The sequence below is a fragment of the Ictidomys tridecemlineatus genome, chromosome 4 (genome assembly GCF_052094955.1).
Source record: "Ictidomys tridecemlineatus isolate mIctTri1 chromosome 4, mIctTri1.hap1, whole genome shotgun sequence".
NCBI classification, from domain to species: domain Eukaryota; kingdom Metazoa; phylum Chordata; class Mammalia; order Rodentia; family Sciuridae; genus Ictidomys; species Ictidomys tridecemlineatus.
The window spans coordinates 87,697,377-87,704,882 of NC_135480.1; positions in this window are offsets into that span (position 1 = coordinate 87,697,377).

Genomic DNA, 7,506 nt, shown 5'->3' on the forward strand with positions numbered 1-7,506 from the left:
CAGCATTTTATGACCTTGGACAGTCACTTTAAACTCTTTATTACTTAATTTTTTTCATTTGTAAATTGGGATAATTGTATATACCTTGTGAATTACAAAAATTACATTAAGTAATAAGGAAAAATATTAGCCTACTGCCAATACACCTTAAGGTTTAGCGATTGCTCTCTCCCTTCATCTTCCTTTACTGAACTCTTAAATAAGGCGTTTTTAAAGAAGTGTGTAATGGAAATTAAGAGAGAGATCAACTACCTGCCCAGGCCTCTCTCCTGAGATAGAAGGAGCTACAGAAATATTCTGACTCAGGCCCAGACTGGAAGCTGAGGGTCCCAGGAGAGACATGGCTCCCAGGGGACATACTGAAGGAAGGGAGAATACAGGGATTAGTGGCAATGCTATATGTGAAGAGGAGCATATTTATGAAAATTCAGAAAACAGCTGAGGTCAGAGCTCCTCATGAGTGAGTACTATGCTGATAAGGTTTTCCTTATTAGAAGGCATGCTTTATAGCACAAAGCTTCTAAAGGCTTCCAAAGCTTTTTACATTATTTTTTTCCTTTGCCAGACACCAGGATATTCCAGGGTATATTCTTGATACCTGCAATCATTTGTTGTGTCATCCCCAGGAATCCAGAAGCAAACAGAAGCATGATTACCAGCCAGGACCAGGAAGAAGCAACACTCACAAACTGCTCAAAGAAATTTCTTAGCTGTCCCTTCCCTGAACAAATAGTTTGTTTGTGCAGAAAGAAAACTTCAGCTAGTTGATTCCTTTTATGGATAAAGAAATGGCGATCTGGAAAAGAGAAGTGGATTGCTTAAGGAGACATCCAGGCAGTCTCCTGACTCTGTCCTTCCTTTTTGCTATATCACACTTCCTTTCCTATTTTGATTTTTCTTCAGCGGTGTCTCTCTTATGAATATCTTATTGCAAAAACTACAAAAATAATACCAAGACACTCTCAAACTTTTTTAGTAAAAGCTTTGCTCTTGGGGGTTCCAGGTGTAACAAGATATTCCTGGGAATACTGTAAGTAGATGTGAATTCTCCAGGGAGGTGGCAACACTTGTCTGCTCTCTGGAGGGTGAACTTCTGCGCACCTCTGCCCCTACATTGGCCTGGGCTTGGCCCTGCTACTACCATGCCCTCTGCTTCTAGGGCTCCCCAGAAATTGGATTAGAACATCTCTAAGGAGAACAATGTTTGGAGTCACCCTAGTGAGTTTGTAGACTTAAACAAGTAATTCTTATGTGCTTCATTTTCTTTATATCTAAAAATGTGGATAATATTAAGGGTTTTTTTTTGTAAAGAGCAAGTAGCATAATTCATTAAAAACACCTAGCTGTGTGCCATTATATGATGGGACCTCAATAAGTGTTAATTCTTTGCCTTCTCCCTCATGCATGTTGGCCATGTTCGGGATAGACCAGCTACTTTTTCTGCAATGGAGAAAAATGTATCTAAATAACAAGTAAAATAGAAAACCTTCAACAGAAAGTTGATTTCCACATGTAAGAAAATAAAACTTTTGCATAGTTCCTTTGTATTCTTACTCTGTTTTGACCACAAGTGAATCCACATCCAACAAGAAAACAGCTGGAAAATGTCCTGAAAACAGATGAGGTTGATGATGCAGACAGCTAGGAGAGCCCCTTCTGCCAGAATGAACTGGAGCTTGACCCTGCACAGAGCTGCTACTCAGCTCACATTTGTAAGACAGGGATCATCAGAGTAATTTCTGAGGCTCTCCTGCCTTCTAAGCTAGCATTCAGCTCAAAATTGTATCAGAGAGCTCCCTAAGATATTCTTCCCAAGGAGAAACTGCAGAATGTTAACAAACTCCTAGAAGGTGTGGAATTTGGGAGCAAGAACCACCATGCTAGATGCAGCCCAGAAAAGGGAATGAAAGAGAGGAAATAGGAAAGGTACAGATAGTATCCTTCCTTTGTTTTATCACCTTTCTTCCCTAACAAATGACTTCCTTTCAAACAACTCTATGACAAAATATGGCAGGAAGCAATGGTGCCCTGTGTTTATCACAAGGTACAGACAATGCAGTGACATATGCATATGCATTGTTAGTGAGTTCTTTATTCTTCTATTCTTGATCTACAATAACAAAATAAATACTTAGGGGTAGCAATAATGATTCAGATATGTGTGAACTGACTTTGACTTTGCAGCTTAGTTTCATGGAAAAAAGCAAGGCTTTGGAAATAGGTTTGGCCTTAAACCTCAGCTATTCTAGCTACAAGCTAAGCTGTGTGGCTTTGGTCAAGTTATTTAAGTTCAATTTCCTCATCTACAAATGACTATTGTGAGGATTAAATAAAAATACATGAGACTGCTCAGCACTGTGCCTGACCAATTGAGAGTCATTCCATAAATACTGGTCTCTTTCCTTTGTAACAACTAGAGAATTGTTTTTTGATCTTTCATTACTGTCCCCCATAGAGGGGTATTTTAGTTATTCCTCCCTTGCCATTTTAGTAACAGAGAAATGCCATGTATCTGTTTATGTATTGTATGCATATCTGTCCTTTATACATAAAGAAGCAAAAATTTTTTTGCCTCTAATGAACAGTTTTCAGCACTTGGAAGTGATATAGCCCCTAATAAGAATGCATATCACAAAGAAGCCTGTACTAGTTGAGCACAGGAGTACAAGCCTGTAATCCCACTGACTCAGGAAGCTGAGGCAGGAGCATCTTAAACTTCAGGCAGGCCAGGCAACTTAGTGAGACCCTGTCTCAAAATAAAGTAAAAGGGAATAGGGTACAGGACTTGCTTAGCATATGCAAGGTCTAGGTTCAATCTCTAGTACTGAAAAAACATTTTTTTAAAACCTCCCCTCTATATTACTAGATCAGTAATGACCATGACACCGGTTCCACCTGGTTTGATGTGGCACCTTACCAGGCAGTAGGTAAAGGTTTAGAGACAACATCCATAAAGCCAGGAAATCTGGGTTTGTGTCATTATAGAGTAGTGGCACTCTAATAAAGAAGAGACCAATTGTAATTGTTGGTTAAATAGATTCAGAAAAAAAAATAAATGACTAGAAAGAGGAGGATAGATCAGAAATAGTCTACATGGTTCTCTTCAAGAGTGAGGCAAGGTAATTTTTAAGTTTCTCAATTATTTTTTCCTATATTTCTCTCCTTCCCTTCAAACTCCACTCAAGCAGCCTGCAGACTCTATATTTCTTGACTCAACATTTGTGACCTGAGCACATTATTCACGTTCCAGTAAATCCACTAAACTGTATATAGTTTCATAGAGTTTCTAGGGTTAGGGATATAGGTCAGTAGTAGAGCTTTGCCTAGCATGCAGGACACCTTCAGTTCAATCCCTAGTGCTGCTAAATAAAATTAAGAAGAGAGTGATTTCTCCTAAGCTGAGCCAATACTGGGAGTGGTGGGTGAGTTCAAGAATTCTGAGTATCATGAGGAACTGAGCCCCACTCTACAGAGGCATTGCAAGGATGTGGCAGTACCACAGTGGGAATAACCAGAAACAGGGAAGTGAGATTCTGGGCCTAGTATACCTAATATCCATGAAGCAAGCATGCCACAGAAGCAGCAGTTGGCAGAACTGAAAATATCAGCAACCCAGGTGGACCAATAAGATGAAACTCCAGAATGACAGGTTGAATTTCCTACCAGCCCAGTGGGACGTGGGCTTAGAACTGAAGTTAAATCTTATGGGAAATGGAACATGTCTGATACATCTGGACTGCTGTTCATAATGCTACGAATACAGGATAGATAGTGAAAGTGCTTTCTGCATAGTGCTCTACCACCATCAACATCATTATCCCTATTAATACATTTTAAGTATAGTTTTCTAAATGTTTTGTCTCTTTTTTCAAAAAAAGCCTACATTTGGGGAGTTTACATGATTCATATGACGGGTGGATCCTTCTTTAGCCTTCAAAGATAGAAAGGAGTAGTATCCCTAGGCAGTTAATACATAGGTTTTTGACATTAAATAAATGGAAATTAAAACATGGAAGTAATGTTATTGGCACCTGCTCACATTTTTTCATGCATGTACTTAAACTAGAGGTGACAGGAGACAATATTATGAAATATTTCAAATTCTCCTACCTCAGTCTCTAAGCCATTCACATTCAACAAATCAGGGCTCTCTGAAACCTCTCTTGATCTCAATTGCCTTTTAACAAACCCTTTTTCAAAGTATTGACCCCTGGTTCCTTGAAAAGCCAACATGGGCATTTTCATAGCCATTGAGAACCCTACAAGACAAAGCTTCAAACTATTGAAGGAAGACCTTTTATTGGGAAAATGTGGAAAGCCATGGACTCTCTACTGGCAGTCTCATCATAAGTCAAGACTTCATAAGTGATATAGCTTTGAGTGAATGCTCTTTCACGGGAGTCCTCCTATTATCTCAGTTTGCCTGCCTTCAATAGTATCTTGAGGAGGCAGGTCCTACAGGGGAATCACAGAAGCCCACACAAAGGAAGAGAATGAGGGTGATACAAGGAAGGGAAGGAGAAAAGGAAAGGGAAAGGCATTCAAGGAAAAACAGAATGAAGCCACCTGAGCAATGCTTTACCAAACCAAAAGTGGAATCCTCTCTGCCTAGAATGGTACCCTACCATATCTCAATAAGCACAGATCAAATAGAGAGGCCCTTCTTTAGCAGCAAGCCATTTCATGAGCTCAAGTTTCACATCTTAGTTTCCTTATGAACAACAAATCTCTTGGGATTTTCCAATTCAAGTGAGCTCTGAGAAGATTCACTCTGTGGAGAGACCAGGGAACTTCCTTCTTCCTAATATCAAATCCATGAGATGATTAATAAGCTCTTCAAAGAAGAGTGAATCATGCTTAGAACCACTTTATAAATGCAAAATATCTCACAGTGAGTGACAACACTGTCTAAACAGCTATGTCTTAGACGTAACTCAGGGAAGTTCAATGGAGCTCTTCATGTCTTTAGTCACGTTCTCGTCTGCTTCTGGAAAGGCTGACCTGTTTCTCATCAATCCAAGTGCAGCCCGTGCTTCTGGATATAGTTCTAGTAAGCTAACTCCCAGAAAGACCCATCTCTTGACCTTCTCCTTCACTTCAAGCTCTATTCAGGCAGATAGCAGCCTCTTTGTTTCTTGCCTCAGCATCTGTGACCCTGAGCAGATTATTTATATTTTGACTTCTTTCCCAAGCTAGTAGAACTCTTTCCTTCACTGCTAAGCCCATCACATTGACATCCATCTGGGGCTGAATCTGTACAGCTAGAGTGCGTGATACAACTTGTGTTTTCTACATCTCCTTCCTGGAGATAATCAATGACTACTAGAATTATGCATGAAGAATATAAAATCCCACCTGAACCAAAAATAAGATTTTTTTTCTTTTTCTTACTATTAGATTTAAAAAGTTTTCTCTGGTTATGTAAGTAATGCATGTCAGTTATAAAATATTTCAGCTACAAAAAGAAGAAAAAGAATCAACTTATAAAATATAAGGAATAGAATACAATATTAATTGATATTATACTTATAAACTCATCACCATTATAATTCTTATTCTCCATGCCTCTTTTTATGCACATATGCACATATCATAAATTTTATAAAAATAGGTTCATATCATGCATGCCATTCTTATGATTGACACCCTTTTTCCATAGAGTGGATTTTTTTTTGTTATTCATTTGCTTTGTATACATCCCTTTTCTTCCTTTTGTCCCTTCACTGAATAACTCACTCTATCCTGCCCTTTGATTCCTCTTCATTAATAATCTGATAGGCAGCCTTCTATATTTCTCCTGTTTGCTCTTATTGTATGTACACCCATGTGCATACACATGCATGAACATATATACATATAAAATGGGGAAGGAGGTTTGTTATGACTTCTGCAAAAATAGAATTATATTAAATGCATTCCTCTGACTCACTTTTATCACTTAATGATCAAATCATGAGAAACTCTCCAAATTAACTGGTATAGGACTTAATTGTTCATCCTAATAAATACCCTTATCACACTTCATAATTTGAATGTATTACAATTTTCAAAGCTTTACTTATGGATGAGTGTATACTGTTTCCAGTTTTTTGATCTCCACAACAGTGGAAAAGGAATCTTAAGTCTACACTACTGTAGCACTTTTCTTCCCTCACCCTTGCAGAATTGTTAAAATCAGTCTTCTCTGTGTCACTGTGAAGTACCCTGAATGAGCCTTGTCAAGAGTCTTTTGGAGATCACAGGTTCCTTGAAAATCTCATGAAAGTGATAAAACCTCTCTTGAGAAATGTACTTACATTCTTAAGATAATTTTAGTGGTCTTGGACCTAGGTGGTGAATACCTGAATTTGAGGAAATTTTTGTACAACAAAGACTTTCTTCATGATTTTGTTGGGCATTTCCCCAAACTCCAAACCCCTTCCTTCTGACAACAACCTATAACTGATTATGGACTCCACAGCATGATCATGGCGGGCAGCTGAGGGGAAGCCAGACCAGAATTTCTGCAGAAGTACAAGGTACTTCACAGGCCTCTGGACATGTTCATCTTCACTTCTTCACATACTGACATGTGAATGTAGTAGCTGCTATAGAGGTGATCGCTGCCCTCCATGTAACATAATTATTAAGTGCTATTATTCATATGTCACTTGTCTCTCACAAGCTTGCTGTTTGCATTTGTTAATGCAGTCTTGTTTCTCCTTCTTATAGAGATAATGGGTGTAATGATTCATCAAACAATGTGTACAATCTAAATTCCCTACACCTTTCATGTTTTTGTTAGGCCAATGATTCAAAGGCGGATATCTATCCCAAACTCCAGCATATAGTAGCCCTCATGCCCTGACCCCCACTTCCATAGAGTGAAAAGGACGATGAATCATAGGCTCACACTGATATGTGGGATATGACAAGTCTTCTCAAGCACCAGCCCCTGTTTCTATAGTAACTATAAAGAAATGGGCTGGAGATGCTGAGATCAGGGAATTAGCCTCCATGTACCTCTCCTGCATCTATTTCCCGTTCTTGCTATACCTTAAGGTCTAGAGGCTAGGCCAAGACAATAAGGAGTTAGGAACAGACAAGGTCAGATGCTTTATTGAACCAGATGTTCTGAACCCAATAACACATGTCCTATCATTTTTTAGATAAATATTCATTGAGGTTAAGCAATATATAGGTTTAAATAATAAATGTCCTCCTATTTAAGTGACAGATGGATGGGATTATGACTTTGCATTTAAGAAATCCAGGTAAGAAAAGCTGAGTTTAGGCAATTTGGGGAGGTCCTGTCTCCGGAAAAAAAAAAAAAAGAGCTAGGGATCTAGCTCAGAAATAGAAAACTTGTGGTTTCTAGGCGGCATCTCATGCCATCTGCAGTTTATGGGCGGATGCAGGACGTGGAGCTTGGGGTGCCTGTCGGCCGCCCGGAAGCCAGGGGGATCTGCTATGTGGCTGTGGAGAGTGGAAACTGCAGGGCGGACATGGTGCTCAAGCGGTGCCGAT